This window comes from Anabrus simplex, chromosome 4 (assembly GCF_040414725.1).
Source record: "Anabrus simplex isolate iqAnaSimp1 chromosome 4, ASM4041472v1, whole genome shotgun sequence".
Lineage (NCBI taxonomy): Eukaryota > Metazoa > Arthropoda > Insecta > Orthoptera > Tettigoniidae > Anabrus > Anabrus simplex.
The window spans coordinates 88510216-88531237 of NC_090268.1; positions in this window are offsets into that span (position 1 = coordinate 88510216).

Consider the following 21022-nt stretch of genomic DNA (forward strand, 5'->3'; position numbering starts at 1 on the left):
CATCCATTCATTCTTCGTCCTCACGTTATGAAATCTGGTCAGTCGATGATTTTGGATTTTCAAATTGTCATTACATTTCGTCTCATTTCGTATCATTAGGGGTCGTTGACCTGGATGATAGTCCCCTTTAAACAACAAGCATCATCATTATCATCACGCCCTTTCAAACAACAATCTTCATCATCATCATCATCAACATCATATTCCATTCAGAGTACTCGTGTTTCAACTTTAATCGAAGTCATCTTAAGCCTTTCTATAATGTGGACCTTAGTCTACATCTAAAAATGCATCATCATCAATACCACAACATTTCTGCTGCAGCCATTAAATATAATGTAATTATTTTGCATTGTGATTATCGAAGCCCATCATTGTTAAATATTCAACTACTACTTATTCATGGTATTAATTTACCCGATGACGGGTTAAACCTCAATTAATTATGAAGTAAAATTGTGAATAGCTCTAATACAATGAATGCCGCCATTTATTTTATTCTTATCCCGGTAAATAGCAGGGATTGTATTTTAATTCCATTGAAGCTGCGTGTAGAAACAAATTAGCGAGCATTTCAAACCAGAGCTTATGTTCAGAATTACAACCCAATAAATATCAACTGCGTTCCATCTTCTTTAATTAGAAGTAAATGTAATTACTGTACATCTGTATCATTTCTGTTCCCTGCTCTTGAAGGAACTCTGCTCTGATGGCTTAATTACTTTTCTTTGTTCAAGATGAAGGAATCTTCCAAGGGCGAACCCGTAGAACTTTGTAGATAATACAATTCCTAGCTTGATATACATCGTAACAAAATTTGGAAGAAATATAATTCACGTATGTCCGATAACTTGGCTAAATGGTCAACATGGTTGCCTTCGGTTCAGAAAGCCCTGGTTTAATTCCAGGCTGGGTCGGTAATTCATCTGATAAACTCCTGTAGGTGGGGGACACAGACGAAAGATACACCCACCGTAACCCCCGTTTGTCGTAAGAAGCGACTAAAAGGGGTGATCAGGGCATGATAAAATTAGAACCATAAGGCTACTTGTAATTAGTACCATCACGCGAGGTCCCAGGTGGCGGATAGGAGGGTCCTAACCGGCTTGCCGACGGACTTGAGGGAAATAAAATACCTCTCGCGGACCAAACACACTACCCCCTGCGGGTGGGGTCGCACATGTAGAATACACCCGCGGTATCCCCTGTCTGTCGTGAGAGGCTACTAAAAGGGGCGACCAAGGGCTGACTGAATTAGAACCATGAAACTACTTTTGATTCGTACCATCACGCGGGGAACACCATGGGTTGCCTGTACTTGCGAGTAGTACCACTATATTAGGTACGAAATAGGTTTGTGATTTGTAGCAGTAAAGAGGCTGACCTGGGGGTTTCCTGTACCCGTGCATCGTACCCATATGAGCGACACCGTGGGTCTGCGTTGCCTGTACGAAGTGCGATATTTGTGAGTGGTACCATCATGTGTAGATCACTGTGAGTCTTCGCTACTTTTGATCAGTACCCCAACATGAGAAATACCATGGTTCTACTTTACTCTCGACATGAACCTTTCTGAGGGCCCTTAGACTTGGATTTTGGACCCCTTTAGACATCAAGCATCCTCGATTCAGGATTGTGCTTTGAGTGGTCCCTTGTTCAGTAATCAATTATTTACGATCTTTTTTTTAGTTGGATCCACTATTTTTTTGTTTGCTCGTTTTTTGTTGTTGTTTTTGTAGTTATTTTTTGTTAATGTCCATCCATTCCTTCTTCATGACGATTTTTGTTTATTTTGGTCAGTGGATGATTTTGAATTTTTTGTTGTCGTTTCCTTTCGTTCCATTAGGGTCCGATGTCCTTCGATGTTAGGCCCCTTAAAACAACAAGCACCATCATCATAATCATCACCATTATGCGAGGAACACCACGGGTCGCCTTTACTTGCGAATAGTACCATTGTGTCAGATAGACAATAGGTTTGTGATCAGTAGCAACAGAGGGTGAATCAGTATGGGTTTTACAGTACCAGTGAGAAACACCACGGGATTGTACGAGTGCCTGTGATTAGCTCACCTATACGAGGGACACAGTGGGTTTGCATTGCCCATGAGTGGCGCCGTAATGTGAGAAACGCCATTGGTCTGTGAGTAGTGCCATAATGTCTAGAGCTCCATAAGTCCATGTTATTCATGATTAGTACCGCTAAATGAGAAATACCATGGTTCTTACTTTCCTAGCGATAAGTATCATTATGAGGGGCGTTGACCTGGATTTTGGACCACTTTAAACAACAAGCACCGTCGATTCAGGATTGTGCTTTGGAAGCAGCCCCTTGGTCAGTAAGTTATATACTATTATTTTGAGATAGTTTCTAGGAAAGTGCTGCATTGCTTTTCGAATCCACTGATTGTATTAAGTTCATAATCATTGTTCATTTTCTCTTTTCTTTAAATCTAGTCAGTGGATTGATTTTGGAATTATTTTTAACTTTCAAAAATGCGGGCTGGATCCGCTGATTATTTTTAATTCATGTTTATCCATTCATTCTTAATCATCACGTTTTGAATTCTGGTCACTGGATGAGTTTTGGACGTATAAATTGTCATTATATTTCGTTTCATTTCGTACCATTAGGGGCCGGTGACTTAGATGTTAGGCCCCTTTAGACAAGCACCATCATCATCATGATCATCAGAGGCATTAATCACATGCAGTTAAAATCAGCAGTTCTGCCGGGAATCGAACCTAGGCCCCTCTGAACCCTGATCTTGAAACCAAGGAGCCAGGTAATATATATATTTTGTTCTTTTTGCTATTTGCTTTACATCGCACGACACAGATATGTCTTATGGCGACGATGGGCTAGGAAAGGCCTAGGAAGGGGAAGGAATCGGCCGTGGCCTTAATTAAGGTACAGCCCCAGCATTTGCCTGGTGTGAAAATGGGAAACCACGGAAAACCATCTTCAGGGCTGCCGACAGTGGGGTTCGAACCCACTATCTCCTGATTACTGGATACTGGCCGCACTTAAGCGACTGCAGTCATCGAGCTCGGTATTTTTATAAATACGCCATTAAAATAATTCCAGACCCACACTATTAAGCCTTTTGGCATATGACACTTAACAGAGAAATGAGACTGATACTATCGACGTAATACCAAGGTTTCTAACAAACTTTGACCCATTAGCCCTATACAGGAGCAACTCTGTAGTTTTATTATCTTTTCTTGTAATATAAATGGTACTATCTATAACCAAAAGTTTTTATTTTAGTTCACTTTATAGGACTCTACATTAAATATATTATTTTATCTTTCATTTTGTTCCACCGCGTACTATTATCTACATTAGGAAGACTTCCTGCATGAATATTTCCTGAAAACTTCCCAGAATAATTCACACCACCACTGTGTGGTAGGAGAATGTAAAATGGCAATATTATAAGAAGTCGGGAGCTGCAATGGCCACAAACACAAAGAGAGTGATTCTATATATTCTTCATAATTAACGAGTTATCAGCAGTATAAACTTTGGAAAGTGTGGAAGTTTCCTTTCAAGGTGCAACACATTCAGTCTCAGAAAGTGGTCAAGTTTCTTTCAGAATATGATACTTCAACGCATTCGTATTCTCTACATCGCAAATATTAAAAGCCACTGAAAATCACATTTTCAATGATGGCATTTTTATGCCTGATTAGTTGTTTCTCACATAAGACAAGAGAGATTTCAATACCAAGGACCACGGCGCGAAGGGAAGAAAGTTGCCGCTGATTATTGTGTAAATGTTTGTTTCTGTCAGAGTCTGACTGAATGGCTGGAACGGTAGAGCACTGGCTTTCTGACTCCTAGTTCGTGGGTTCGATTCCGGTTCAGGATTTGAAGGTGCTCAAACAAGCCGGCCTTCTGTCGGTAGATTAACTGGCACGTAAGGGAACTCCTGAGGGACAAAATTCCGGCACCTCAACGTCTCCAAGACACTAGGAATAGAATGGGATAGAGATGGTACTTTGTGAAATCTAAGTTGTTTTCGAATAAAATTATTATTTCAGCATCTATCTGAACATACGAATAAACTTTACTGTATAGTCTTGACCAGGAACAGAACAAGACAATGCGCGTTCTTATAGCAATAATTTTTTTGAAGTTCCGTCCTTGCTAAATGTCCAGTTAGTCCATCATAGTTATTAGAATATAGAGCTCACTCTGCGCCTGAATTTTATGTTGAAAAGTGCTGTTTTACTATTTATATAAACATATAAGTTAAATATATCATCCGTCGCTTCGAGCTCCAAAAATTGCAAAACGCTGCGTGTGATGTATTTTCTAGCGCCAATATGTATTCTGACTGTACCGGAGGTACATTATCTCCGTCCATTTGAACTGCGCGCCTTCTAGAAGGCCACCTGTGTTACGAATCCGAAACTGTGTAGCTGAAGAAGTTTGGCCCTTTAGTCTTCAGATGTGTCTACTGTCGACTTAAATGCCGCCTCTGGCGGTAGGACGGACTGTTAATTTTTCAAGGGAACTTTCTATTCTATACGGTTGTAAACCATATGCGTTTGTAAATTGATTTTTTTTTTTTGGTATGTGTTGGGACAGTAACTGTAATGTACCTTTGGATGATCTGAATGAGTATTTTAGCTCAAGAAACGTCCAGATGAACGGAAATACCAAGAGAGCCACTGTTGACAGAATATCTTCAAAAGGAAAGCATGGTGGTGAAACATTCTACTTCTCTCTCGTGACTCCAGGTGATGTAAAGAGCGCCCTCAGTGACATAAAATCAGTCTACTGGACACGACGGAATAAACCTGTCCCTTTTAAGAAGAATTCTAGACATAATTCTTCCTACAATAACGCATATTATTAACACCTCTCTTATGACTGGAATCTTTCCTGAGAACTGGAAAAATGCCATCATCCGACCCTTGCCGAAAAACAGTACCCCCACAACCCTTGACGATTACCGCCCTATTAGTATCCTCCCTGTACTAGGAAAAGTACTGGAGAAACTAGCACACAAACAAATAACTATCTCTTACATCATAAGTTACTCGACAGATATCAATCAGGGTTTAGATCGAACTACAGTACCAGCACAGCATTAGTAAAAGTAACTAACGACATTCAGCTAGCAATGGATAACGGACAGATGATCCTTATTCTTCTCGACCTTACAAAGGCATTTGATTGCGTAGATAAAGACATTTTACTAGCTAAATTAGAAATGATGAAATTTTCTAATAATGTATTATGCTGGGTACGTTCCTATCTCAGTGGACGTAAACAATATGTGTCAGTGGGAGACAATATGTCTAGGTGGCGAAATACTGAGAGAGGGGTAGCACAGGGTGGGATGTTATCACCACTTCTGTTCTCCCTATACATGAATGACCTATCAGAACAACTGACGAACTGCAAATATCACTTATACGCTGACGACATCCAATTGTATATTCATACCAAGCCGACTGACATACAAGAAGCAACCATACAGATAAACGAAGACTTATTTAACATTAACGAATGGACTAGTAGCCACTGCCTGAATGTAAACCCAATAAAATCGCAAGCCATCATGATAGGGTCTAAAAAAGCGCATGCCAAGTTAGAAAGCATCAATATACCGGTTGTCAAGATCAATGAAACACCTATAGCACTGAAAGACTCCGTTAAGAACCTCGGAATCATTTTTAATGAGTATTTAAGTTGGTCAGAGCAAGTAACAAAAATTTGTCAACGTGTATTCGGTTCATTACACTCACTATACAAACTGAGAGATTTTCTACCTGTCAAAACCAGGAAACTGCTCGTTCAAGGACTAATATTACCAATATTTGATTATGGCGATGTAGTCTATAATAACATACGTTGTTCACTTGGTTCTAAACTTCTACGGGCGCATAATGCCTGCATTCGATTCATTCTAAATGTTCCGCTCCATTCCCACATCAGCCCATTCCTCCATCAGCTGTCCTCGTTAAGATTATGTGATAGACGCAAGTACCATGCTGTTTCTCTTCTTCACAAAATACTGCGAACAGGTAAACCACATTATCTGAGAATAGATTTAAACTACCTCTCTCCTTCAGGTAGAACACCTTCAAGGTCATCAGTACGAACCCTGCTGTCCATCCCCACTCATCACAGTAGTACGTATAGCAAGTCATTTGTACCGGGGACCATACGTTCCTGGAATTATCTCCCGGCTGAAATTAGAGATATAAGCAACCTAAAGCTATTCGGAAGAATGTGCTGGAAAATTTATCTACACTCAGATTAATTTACTCTTAGAAGCACCCTTAAATTTTACATTATTAAGTTAAATGAATAAAATGTCAATATAAGGTTAGAAACATTATAGTTTATATTTTTCGAGACATAGTTTTAATAATAGTAAATATTATAAATTAATTTTAAAAAGGTTAAAATGATTTTTATGATGCTTTACATTTCATTCAAATTACACTTCACATTAACTTTAAATTATAACAAAATTATTTTTAATTTTAAGTAGTTATAATATTCATTATATTATGTTTATGCAGGTGCATAATTATATGGTAGGGCATAATAGCAGGCTTCATAGCCTGAGCCCCGCCATGTACGGAAAGACATTAATAAATAAATAATAAATAAATATGTAACTTACTGAATAAAGAGTGTTCACCCATTATTAATTCCCATTCAACTTCGTATGGGAGTGCCTATGATTTACTAAATCTCTAAATTCTTCAAACCATTTTGGAACTTAATGTTTTGCATGTAGTCACCCCTCTGTAGCATAGGATCAACCTCTGTAACTTCAGTCCATAAGCCCATGTATAATTTTAAGTGTATTTCAAAAGGAGTGCAAGTGTTTTGCCTCCTAGCATTTTGTTTATGGCCGATATCGTAAACGTTTTCATTTGTACACTAAGGTCATTTAGAACAGGCACTTACTGCCCCTGTTTAAAGCGTCATTAGTTATTGACAAGTGTGTAATAGACTGTCGAGATGAATTGAGAGTAAACACGGTTTTGAAGTTTATCTAGTGTAAAATTTGACTCAAAACTTGTGCCTGTGAGAGGCTGGACTATAGTAAAATTTCTGGATGTGCTCTTTGAAATAGTGTAACTTTAGAGCTACAAAGATCATTTCTTGTAAATTATTGTCTAAAATTTTTTCTCTATTGTACCTGATTTTTGGACTTAAAAGTCCACTCTTGATATCCGAGCTGACGAGCTCTTTAACTGTTATTTGTTGATTCAGATCATTTATCAGAGTTTGAAATCAGAAAGAAAAGGAAATAAATAACATTTCAGAATTTAATGTTGTAAATTATGCTCTCATCCTTTCTCTGTTCAACTATTCACACCTTCTTATATCTCCGTAATCTACGGAAATTCCAGTATCATTGACAAGAGAGGTGTGTGTGTATATATATTTAACAGTGATATTAATCCCGAAATGTTCAATTATATTCCAATTGGGAAATTCCATTAACATAAGAGTGGCTGTTACATTCACCATAGAGGTTATGTGAATAATGTTGATCCACGAAATATCACTGTAATATATGTCACAAATGGAAGATAGTAATTGATTTTTCTCAAATAAAGTCTCAAATCGGAGGTTGATTAAGAAATACCGTCGTTACTAGAGAAAAATATGTATACGTACTTGTTTCTGTCTTGAGGTCCAGGACTGGTACCGATGAATGGGAGTGCTAAGTCTGTGAATTCTCATTTTTTTCCATATATCCAGCGCGGGAATTTTCTTAAAAGAGAAATAGCATGATCCCTGGACCAATATATATAAAGGAAGATAGCATGATCCCTGGACCAATAAATCGTTTAATGAATCAGTTAGGGCACATTAAGTGACAGCCCTTCAAATTACATCAAATGAGAATGATCAACAAAACGATACCAAAGAACTTCAGTGAGCAAAGACATCACAGGCGACAATGTTAGACAAACAAAACACGTACGGAAGCGCTGCGACGTAGCAGAAATAGTAATTGTTGTAAGGCAGTAAAGTATGTATCCTCTAAAATAAAATATTTCGGATTATTTCTTAACCCTTACCCCTCGTCTGTCGGGTGAGGCACGACATTACGATATTCCCGTTCCGGTCATATGTCGGGCAAGGCCCGCCATGACATTTTATCGCCCACCGCTCGTCTGGTGTGTCTTAGCTGACAAAATACACGATGCTATACTACACTGCCATCTTTTGGTTCAGCGTGGAACTTCGTAGAATCCAGATACTAGTTGACAGTTAAAAAAAAAAATCTCCACGAACCTGCTACGCAGGCGTAGCAGAGGGAGAGGTGATACTCCCACGTGGCGCGTCCCAGGTGGCGGATAGGGGGGTCCTAACCGGCTTGCCGGCGGACTTGAGGGAAATAAAATACCTCTCGCGGACCAAACACACCCCCTGCGGGTGGGGGACGCACATGTAGAACACACCCGCGGTATCCCTGCCTGTCGTAAGAGGCGACTACAAGGGGCGACCAAGGGATGATAGAATTAGAGCCATGAAACTACTCTAGATTCGTACCATCATGCGGGAAGCACCATGGGTTGCATGTACTTCCGAGTAGTATCACTAAATTGGTACGAAATAGGTTTGTGATTAGTTGCAGTAAAAAGCCTGGCCTGGTGGTTTCCAGTACCCGTGCGTCGTACCCATGTGAGCAACACCGCGGGTCTGGGCGTAGCCTGTGAGTTGTACCGCTATATGAGCGGCACCGTGGGTCAGCGTTGCCTGTGATTGGTACCCATTATGTGAGGAACACCACGGGAATACCTGCGCCCGTGACTAGTACACCTAGGTGAGGAACATTACCGCTTTGCGTTGGCTATGAGTGGCGCCATTGTGTGCGAAACACCATAGGTCTGCGTTCCCTGTACTAAGTACAATACTTGTGAGTAGTACCATGTTGTGTGGAACACCGTGAGTCTTCGCTACTTTTGATTAGTACCCCAACATGACAAATACCATGGTTCTACTTTACTCGCGACATGTACCATTCTGTGGGGCCTTCGTCGTGGATTTTGCACCCCTGTAGACATCAAGCATCATTGTGCTTTATAAATGGTCCCTTGGTCAGTAATACTATTATTCACGACCTTTTTTTGTGTCTGATCCACTGTTTTTTTTTTTTTTTTTTTTGTAGGGTTCATATCCATCCATCCATGAAATTTTGGTTATTTCATTTCCTACCATTAGGGGCCGATGACCTCGATGTTAGGCCCCTTAAAACAACAAGTATCATCATCATCATCAGCTTTTGCCATATATGGCCGTGCCATGGATGTGACACGGCTGCACTGCCAAAATATGCTTCCGCTAACCGCAGTCCATTAACTGGGCTCACTGTGGAGAAAGTTCTCGGCGCACTAGACTATATGAAGTTCGGGAGAGACATCACTATACCGTGATAGGACTGTAACGTGCCCGTGTCATGGCTCGTCCTTGTAGAACACATCATCTCCGCAACTCGTCCGTGTTTTTGTCGCACGCTCACTTGCATTGACCTGTTCGAAGGCTTCGTCAGTCTTCAACATTTTGAGGTGGCCGGTTACAGAAAAAAATGTCTGCAATTTTCTTTACGGTGTGTTGTTTGTTATACTTGTAAAACTCGCGTTGGGAGAAGACGACGAGAATTGCAGAAGACAACATGCGAGGAGAAAAAGGAAAGCTTGGAAATCGGGAAACGGTATGTTGATGGGGTGTTGTACATGCTGTTAGTTCATCTGACCTGTAAGTGGTGTTATTTTGTGCGTGACATACCATGGTTCCACATTACCTGTGATTAGTACCACTATAGGAGGAACACTATTGTTCTGCTTAACCAGTGATTACTATTAAGAGGGGCCGCTGACCTGGATTTTGGACCCCTTTTGGACAACAAACTTAATATCAGAATATGAGGCATTGTAATATGGATCCGATTCATGGTCATTTGTTTCATGGTCTTATATTATGCTTCAGTGGATAGATTTTTCAGGTTGGTTACGTGAATGATGTTCATCCACGAAATGTCACTGTAATATTTGTCACAAATGGAAGATATTAATTGCTTTTACTCAAATAAAGTCTCAAATCGAAGGTTGATTAAGAAATAATACGAAATATTTTATTTTAGAGAATACATGCTTTACTGCCTTACAACTACTATTTCTGCTATGTCGCAGCGCTTCCGTAAGTGTTTTCTTTGTCCAACACTGTCGTCTGTGATGTCTTTGCTCACTGAAGTTCTTTGGTGTCGTTTTATTGATTTTTCTCATTCGATGTACTGTAATTTGATGGGCTGTCACTTCATGTGCACTAACTGATTCATTAAACGATTTATTGGTCCAGGGATCATGCTATTTTCCTTTTAATATATATATTGGTCCAGGATCATGCTATGTTTCTTTCAACAAAATACCCGCACTCCCATTCTTCGGTGACAGCCCTGGACCTCAAGAAAGAAACGAGACGGCGCAAGCAGCGGAATGCAAAATAATGGATTCCTGTTTACAGCCAGTAAATACGTATACATATTTCTTGCTAGTTAAGACGGTATTTCTTAATCAACCTCCGATTTGAGACTTTAATTGAGTAAAATAAATGAGTATCTTCCATTTGTGACAAATATTACAGTGATAATCGTGGATCAACATCATTCACACAACCTTCAGGTTTCATTTCATTTCGTTGCATCTCGCACTTTTAAACAACAAACATAATCCTTATCATTCCATACTCAAATCATCATAACATACAGTTATAGCCCCGATATGGAGCATCCTCTTTAAAAGAAGTGATAAACTTTTACGCAGAGTCAGGGTATTCAGCTACGCATCAGGCGAGGAAATTGGTGACGCATATTTGCCATATGACAGCTTCCCTTATAAAACAATCCCGGTGACAAGGTTAGCCACTTATTGGAAACAAGCCTTCGGGCACAGTCGCTAAATCATTCAAGCGGCAACTAATATCGCCGCCATGCAAACAACGACCACCTGTGTCAATGTTTATCTCAGAGCACTTGTCAGGAGAGAATGCAGGCATGCTGTTCGGAGATACCAGCCATGGCATGACGACGATATTTTAGTAACAGCGGCAGGGGCCGTTAACCGTATGATTATCAACACGAAACAAAAATAATCTCTCCCGCCAATACAGTGTTCTGCTCGTGAAGGTGACCACGGTAACTAAGCTTATTTTAGCACTGGTTTCGTTTAGCCGTCTTCTACAGTCTTCTGTTACTACAAAATGTGTTCTCTTCTGCCTCATATATCCTATCTCTTCAACTCCTCGCCATACCACGTATGACCTTTGCACCGTATATTTCGTTGTCTAGTACATTATCGTTTCTTAAGAGATCTCGTATGCTGGTTTCAATTAATTATGTGGTATTACTCATGGGGATTCAGACACCAAGTACATATGGACTGTAGGTCTTATTCATGAAAACTCTTAGTTTGGCATAGTTTGTTAAGGAATCTATACACTGCCAGGCATGTTAAGGGGACTTGTGTGTGAAGATCATAGAAAATGCTCCAACGTTTGCGTATACTCACGGTATTCCTGCTGCCGAAGTTTAGAGAGCACAAGGTTATAATTATTATGATAATTTCGCTATACCTTTAGAAGTACTTTAAACCCACAAAAGGTGTGATTTATCAAAAATACTTTTGTTATAAAAGTTTTAATGAGCTTTTGCAGTATTGGTTACGGAATGCCGTGGTTTGCAGAGGTGTAAAAAGGTGCGGGCGTGAATGGGCGGACAAAGAAAAGATGAGAGCATAATATAAAACACTAAAATTGGAAATTTTAATTATTTCTTTTTTCTGACTTTAAACTTTTATGAATAACAACAAATAACAGTTAGGTAGAATTACCATGAGCACGTCAGCTCTGATGACAGGAATAACTTAAGTCAAACTTCAGGTACACAATAATTTACAAAATGAACTTGTAGCTCCAAAGGTACACTATTTCAAAGAGTACCTTTGCTCCACTCAATTACACCTTAGGAGACTGAGCTCCAAAATATACTACAGTCCGACCTCTCTATACTTAGTGCTCTGTATACGCTATGGGGTACGTGCTATTGCAGGTTACTGGAGGAAGGGAGTCCTAGTGCTCATTGCCTCAGTCCACGAACCTACTACGCTGGCGTAGCAGGGGGAGAAGTGATACTCCCACGTGGCGCGTCCCAGGTGGCGGATAGGGGGTCCTAACCGGCTTGCCGGCGGACTTGAGGGAAATAAAATACTTCTCGCGGACCAAACACATTACCCCCGGCGGGTGGGGGACGCACATGTAGAATACACCCGCGGTATTCCCTGCCTGTCGTAAGAGGCGACTAAAAGGGGCGACCAAGGGATGATTGTATGAGAACCATGACACTACTTTTGAATAGTACCATCACGCGGGGAAAACCATGGGTCACCTTTACTTGCGAGTAGTACCACTATGTTAGGTACACAATAGGTTGGTGCTTAGTAGCAGCAGCGAGAGGGTCACTGTGGGTTTCCAGTACCCGTGAGTCGTACCCATGTGAGCAACACCATGGATCTGGGCGTTGCCTGGGATTAGTACCACTATATGAGCGACACCATGGGTCTGCGTTTCCTGTGATTAGTACCCACTATGTGAGGAACACCACGGGAATACCGGCGCCCGTGCTTAGTACACCTAAGTGAGGTACCCCATCGGTTTGCGTTGGCCATGAGTGGCGCCATTGTGTGGGAAACACCATAGGTCTGCGTTACCTGTACGGCGTACAATACTTGTGAGTAGTACCATGTTGTGTGGAACACCGTGAGTCTGCGCTACTTTTGATTAGTACCCCAACATGACAAATACCATGGTTCTACTTTACTCGCGACATGTACCAATCTGTGGGGCCATAGTCGTGGATTTTACACCCCTGCAGACATCAAGCATCATTGTGCTTTATAAATGGTCCCTTGGTCAGTAATACTATTATTCACGACCTTTTTTTGTGTCTGATCCACCGTTTTTGTTTGTTTGTTTGTTTGTTTGTTTGTTTGTTCGTTTGGGGTCCGGTACACAAGCCGGCTATCTCCAATTCGGGTCTCAGAAATTTTTTAACCTAAAGGGCGAATTCTACCATGTCCAAAAAAAGAACTTAGATGCGAAAATTAATAAGAGTTTTTGCAATTTGTACGTAATTAATAAATGCCAATATGTGCCAAGCGCTACGACTCTCTTGCCAGGGTAGCCATGTTGACGTCATAGTTCATCCCGTCAACCTCTAGAAGGTCAGCCATGATGAAACTATGACGTCACGAGGAAACATCTGACATTTAAATGTACATACAAACACAAACTACGCATCCCATGGTTTACAGCAGAAATATAGCACAGCAAATCACAGAATGCATACCTATGATATAAAGGAACCGGGTAAAACTGTACATTCCGCATCCGAACGTTTATAACAGTATAAGGAAGGGAACACAATGCAAATAGCCTGCTTAAACACAATGCAACCAGCCGGCATACCTATAATATACATTTACTTACAACACAAACTTTACCTTCCGCAGCCCACCCGGTATAACATTATACGGACGTTAAACGAATGTACATTGTACGTGGAATTCCCTGTAGAGCAGGAATGTAGGCCTAGGGCAGCCCCGCCGCTTCGAAATGGTATAAGGACGGGAACACCATGCAAATAGCCAGCATTACCGCCATGCAACCCGCCGGCATACCTATGATATATATTTACTGTTTAGCAAAATTTTACCTTCCGCAGTCCACCGGGCATAACATCATATGGATGTGCAACGAATGTACATTGTACATGGAATTGCTTTTAGAGGAGGGATGTTGGCCTAGGGCCGCTCCGCGGCTTCGACCCCGCTACAGTACATGGCACATGTACACAGTACCAAGAATAGGAAGTAGTGTGTTCTAACGGTACTCACCAATTAATACAGACGGTCCTTTTGGTATCCATTGCCCGTACGGCCGGCCATCGTCTACGAAGTCAGCTAGCATACTTCAATATAACAGCACTCACGATCTTCGTTCCATCGCATGTGGATACGCAATACAACACCTACAACAACGCACATAAACCCACATGGAATGTACGCCTTATTCGTTACGGGGCATGTACACGATACCGCACAATGGTTATATACGAGCCATTACGGAAATACATATCCGAAACGTGATTTGACAGTAACGGCACAAATTTCACGACCACGTGGTAATGGCGACTGCTGCTCCAGCTAATCACCGCCCCTCCACCCTCGAGGGAGGCGTACCAACCTAAGGAACGTAACCACATGGCGAGAGAGGACATGACCTCACGGATTATGGAACGGCGCCCTGTTTCAATAGCATAGAAGCAGAATGCAATACATTCACACAATATAATAAGCAACTTGCATTATTGAGGGTACCGCTCGGCGATGTGGCGCAAAATTGTAGGAAAGGCTCTTGATGCGAGCCTACAATACGTTTCGCGCCACATGAATTCGTCAATATGCTGGGGAAGGAGAGGACTGCTCATGACCTAAAAAAACCCCACGATATACGTCACACACTACACATCGCCAAAGGACAGGATCCACGTATTATGGTACAATAGCGGTACTTACACATCGTCGCCGGCAGAACCGCTTAAATCGGCTCCAGTATCCTTCAACCGCATTGGTGCAGGTCCCATCCACGGGATTACGGTACCCATCCCTATGACAAACGTTCCTGTGGTCGTATCCCAGAGTACCCAGAACACGATAAGCTGGCCATTCATCCGTATAAATGGTTGAGCCGGGAAGTACGAACTGGCGTATGATCGGAAACAGGGTACGTCGGTTCCTAGCGACAACGTGCCAAATTACGCCTCGCTTCAGCACGGTGTCACAGATTCCGAGTACCCATTGTGCCGGTACAATACGACCTCGTCCATACTTCCTGCGTGTAACCACCGACTCAACCACCTGCACGACGACATTGGGCCCACCAAAACGGTACCCATCGACGTCCTGGATAATCTTCCATGAGGCGATATCGCGGAAGAAGGTGAAATACTGAACCACAGTACCCTTTCTCATGCCGGATTGCAACGTAGCCAGGCCGACAGTAGAGCCAGTAGCCCAAAGGAACATTAAATGCAGAATATTCCGCACCGAAAGGTGCGTTTTCGCAAAGAATGTACCTTCAGCTAAAGACTTCCTCTTCGTACACTTTCTGCAGCGAAGGATATGGCCGAGATGGGACGTTAATTCACTCTTCTCCCCCAATATACGCGGCACCGTACAGCGAGGACATTTCCCAGCCTTGTTCAAGAGACCTTGCCTCTGGAGGTTAGACACACGATCTCCTCATCGCTTTGCTGCTCAAGAAAACCCACGAAAATTAATATCATGCAAATTATCGTGTCCACAAACCTCCACCTTGATTATGCATGTGGTGCAATATTCCGTTATGTGCCATGGATATGTACATATTTCGATGCACTAACGCACAGCGAGACCGCACGTGTAACGCCCCCCTCGTTGCGCGCGGAAGGGTTGGCGGCCCTGTCTGACGTCACATCCTTACAGGTGTCCTGTATGGGTTGTCTATAGCAGAACTAGGGGGTGTTGTGACGTCATACTTATGACGTCACGATCCTTTTTGCTGTTCACGATGGAATGTTAAATAATAAAATTGGTCGCGCATGCGCAGTAGCATAAATTCGGACTTAGTTTTCGGATATTAATTTCCTGTCTCTCTCTCACACACCCTGTGACGTCAGGTATGACGTCACCACCCCTCCGTCACCAAGTAAACATGGTCGCCATGTGCTCTACCAGTCCTATATGGTGTCTTCTTCAGTGTTCTATATGGCAGGTAATAGTACAAAAACCTAGTATTTTCGCACCTCTACTCCTTCCTTGTACTCTAACGAACATATTTAACAGCATATTACGGCGCCTACGAGTGAAATGGAGATAGCCGGCTTGTGTACCGTAACCGTTTGTTTGTTTGTTTTTTTTTTTTTTTTTTTTATATAGGGTTCGTATCCATCCATTCATTCTTCATGACATTTTTTATTTTATTTTGTTCAGTGGATTAATTTGAACTTTTGGTTATTTCATTTCGTACCATTAGGGGCCGATGACCTCGATGTTAGGCCCCTTTAAACAGCAAGCATCATCATCAGCAGAGTAGAAGCAGCTTTATCTGACCCTGTAATAATTAAGAGGGGAATTCCTGAAGGCAGTATTTTTGGACCTTTATGTTTACACATATGTATCAATGATATGTGAAAAGAAATGGAATCAGAGATAAGGCTTTTTGCGGACGATGTTATTCTGTACAGAATAATAAATAAGTTATAAGATTGTGAGCAACTGCAAAATGACCTCGATAATGTTGTGAGATGGACAATAGGCAATGGTATGATGATAAACGGGGTTAAAAGTCAGGCTGTGAGTTTCACAAACAGGAAAAGGACTCTCAGTTTTAATTATTGCGTTGATGGGGTGAAAGTTCCCTGTAAGTATCATTGTAAGTACCTAGGTCTTAATATGTGTACCGGGAGGTACACCTCTACGCCGCACATTTAAATCTCGCGCCTAAAAGAACTCATCTACTGGAGGAACCGTGAACTTGAAACTATACCTACTTGAACCTTTACTCAGAAGATGTCACTACATAAATCTGATGAAATTTTGATATTGTGAAGTTACCTGTACTGTGTGAATTTCTATTTGTTTTGTTTGCCCTTCATCAAGAAGTTTGGACTTTCTTCAACAGATGTCATTGCTAAAAAACTATGATCATGCACCCTGGTGCGAAGTGAAAGAACTTTTTTTTGAAGAAGTTTTGTATTCATAAGTTTTATTTTACTAACTGATGTTCATTTATCATTTCTTTCCGCAAGTTTTGAATCAAACCAATCAATAATTTCTGTAATTAATTTTCCACGTATCACAGGCTTCTTCTCCGATTCTGATTGTCACTTTTGAACTCAACCAATAAAATTCTGTGGGTGTGTCTTGATTATTCATGAATGATCTCGAACCTTCCCTGAGGGTTTATAAACTGCGGATTTTCACGGCTCTTGGCCAATTGATCGTCATCTGAACTAGTGTGTGTGTGTGTCAAGCAGGAGGCGGGAGACGCCTCATTCATCAGGAAGCAATACAGCGACAAGGTAATGGCCAATTCTTTATTTCTTGCTAGCTCTGCAGTTTAACCCGAGGGAGAGGTCCGAAACTTTAACTATGTAACCTTTTCTAAAATGTAACTTCTGCCGGCTTATGTAATAACTTCATAAAATCTTCAACTGTAAATCGGGGATATAGAGCGATGTACCCTCTCGAGCTCCCCTTCATATTGGTTTGAGGTGACTACGTTTTGTAACTGGTTTTCTTCCTTTCCGAAAAGTCTTAATTTATTCTTATATGAGTCACCTCCGTAGTTTGGGAATAGCCCCTGTTTCATCGGCCTAGTGTCCTTTAGGTTTTAGGAATTCATATCTAGGAGCGCAAGCATTCGCCTCCTTTCATTTTGTGTTCGGGCCATTTATTTGACTGGTATTTCTGTTTACACGAAGGCCCTATAGGTTAGGTACGAGATACCCCTGATTCAATTTGTAAGTTGGGCCATGGAAGGCCAAAAGGTGTAAGATATTTTTGGTGTTGCCTTGAGTAGGCTTGAGAACTGAGAGCACGTTAGCTCTTTTTCAAGTGTTGTAAAAGTGCCTCTGGGAGGCCTGAGATTGTCATTGTTGGGGCAGGTGCTCCATGTATTGGGGGATTGCTGCCCTTTGAATAAATTTGTGATCTTTGTAAATTTGAGCTGGACAAGAGTGTTAAAATTCTGAAATCTTGGAATTTTTTCTCTATTTTATACTTGAAACGGCATTGTTATCTCACTAAATGAAATGTTGTGAAGTTTGTTGTTGTTTTTCAAAAATATAACCTCAGTTTCGGTTTTAAATTATTTTCTTGACATTGTAGTTAGACCCATTCACCCCGGCACCTTCTTTCACCTCTGCGTAACCCCGGAACAATAAGGAAGGATCTTCATTGGGGTAATTACATAAATATGATTGTAAATAAAGGGTACAGATCTCTGCACTAGGTTATGAGGGTATTTAGGGGTTGTAGTAAGGATGTAAAGGAGAGTGCATATAAATCTCTGGTAAGACTCCAAATAGAGTATGGTTCCAGTGTATGGGACGCTCACCAGGATTACTTGATTCAAGAACTGGAAAAAATCCAAAGAAAATCAGCTCGATATGTTCTGGGTGATTTACGACAAAAGAGTAGCATAACAATAATGTTGCAAAGTTTTGGCTGGGAAGACTTGGGAGAAAGGAGACGAGTTGCTCGACTAAGTGGTATGTTCCGAGCTGTCAGTGGAGAGATGGCGTAGGAGGACATCAGTAGACGAATAAGTTTGAGTGGTGTCTTTAAAAGTAGGAAAGATCACAATATGAAGTTTAAGCTGGAATTCCAGGGGAGAAATTTTGGCAAATATTCGTTTATAGGAAGGCGAGTTAAGGATTGGAATAACTTACGAAGGAAGATGTTCAATAAATTTCCAATTTCTTTGCAATCATTTAAGAGAAGGCTAGGAAATCAACAGATAGGGAATCTGCCACCTGGCGACTGCCTTAAATGGAGATCAGTAGTGATTGATATTGATTGATGATAGCGTGAGTTGGCGACCTGCTTGTTGTAAGAGGCGACTAAAATGTGCGGCGAAGGGATCATAGATTTGGAACCATGAGATTACCTGTGATTAGTATCAGTAGGCCCTATATGAGGAACACCAAGGGTCTACTTCACCTGTGATTACAACCATTATGCGAGGCCGGTGACCTGGATTTTGTACACTTATAGACAAACATTATCGCAACAAAAAAAAAAGGCATTTTGAATTGGATGCACTGATTGTTTTGGATTCGTGGTCATTTTTCATCATCTTTCGTTTTATTTTCTAGTCAGTGGTTACACTTTAAAGTTTTAATTAGTCTATCGTTTCATTTCGTTGCACCTCGTACCATTATGGGGCGATGGCCTTGCTGTTAAGCCCCTTCATAAAAAAAATCATCATAACATGGATAGGAACATTGTAGCAATATTGAATTTTAAATTGGTGTACACGAAATCTGTTAAAAACAATGAAAGGATAAACTATAGTTTACGTGCAACTACAGAAAAAATGAACATTAATTTGCCGAAGAAAGAAAGTCCGCTTCACCCCTAAATTATTGCAGTGGTTGTGAGCAAGTAGGATGACTTATGGACCCAGTTCATCTTGGCCTGGTAATTATCATTCAAGAGTGCATCTTAAGATCGTTTATCACTGCACACCATGTCGTCTGGGTCGAATCGTGAGGAGATTCTTTAATAGATCGCACGCGTGTTACTGAAATAAAATGAGGGACAGATTCAAGTTATTGATACGGAAAGTTTCTTTCATTATTATTCATATTATTATTATGACTGAATACAGTGAGCTTAATACTTGAAATATATATAATTAGTTTTTATACAATTTGCTTTACGTTGCACAGACACAGATAGTTCTTGTGACGACGACGAGATAGGAAAATCCTAGGAGTGGGAAGGAAACAATTAAGGTACAGCAACAGCATTTGCCTGGTGTGAAAATGGGAAGCCACGGAAGACAATCTTTGAACCCACTACCACGAACCTACTACGCTGGCGTAGCTGGGGAAGAGGTGATAGTCCCACGTGGCGCGTCCCAGCTGGCGGATAGGGGGTGCCTAACCGGCTTGCCGGCGGACTTCAGGGAAATGAAATACCTCTCGTGGATCAAACACACACCCCCTGTGGGTGGGGGAGGCAGTCGAAGAATTCACCCACGGTATCCTCTGCCTGTCGTAAGGGACGACTAAAAGGGGTGACCAATTAGATCCAATTAGAACCATGAAACTACTTGTGATTAGTACCATCACACAGGGAACACCATGGGTCGCATTTACTTGCACGTAGTACCACTATGTTAGATACGCAATAGGTTTGTGATTAGTAGCAATAGTGTGTGAATCAGGAGGTGGGTCTTACAGTACCTGTGATTCGTACCCCCATATGAGCGATACCATGGTTCTGCTTTGCCTGTGTTCAGTTTTCACTATGTGAGGAATTCCACGGGATAGTACGAGGGCCTGTGGTTAGTCCACTTCTGTGAGGAACGCCATAGGATTACGTTGCCTGTAAATAGCGCCGCAATGTGCGAAACACCGTCGGTCCGTGTTACACGTGCGCATTACACTACCTGTGAATAGTACCATAATGTGTGGAATACCGCGAGTCTCCGCTACTTTCCATTAGTGCCACAGCATGGTTCTACTCTCCTAGCGATGAATACCATTATGAGGGGCCGATGACCTGTATTTTTGAGCCGTTTCGACTATAAGCATAATCGATTCAGCATCGTGCTATAGAAGCAGACCCTTGATCAGTACTACAATTGTTTTGTGCCAGCTTCTTTGCATTTGAGGCACTGTGGGTCGGATCCACTGATCGTTTTAAATTCATATCTGTCCATCCATTCATTCTCCGTCCTCACGCTTTGAATTCTGGTCAGTGGAGGGTTTCGGAATTTTAAGTTGTCATTTATTGTCTCATTTCGTACCATTATGGGCCGATGACCTCGATGTTAGGCTCCTTTACACAACAAATATCAATCAATCATCGAACCCACTAACTCCCCGTTGCAACCTCACAGCTGCGCGGCCCTAATCGCACGGCCGACACGACCGGTATGCTTGAAATAAACAAGCTTAATAACAACAGTATATCCTATATAAGGAGAAGACAACAAATGTAAAACATTTTTGAACGAAAAAATGAATGTATCAACAAAATTGTCGAATGCGCAGATGAATTTAAAATAGGAACAGCCCCCTGCGGGTGGGGGACGCACATGTAGAATACACCCGCGGTATCCCCTGCCTGTCCTAAGAGGCGACCAACAGGGACCCAAGGGGCTCTCAACTTGGGAGTGTGGATTGGCGACCACGGGGCCCTT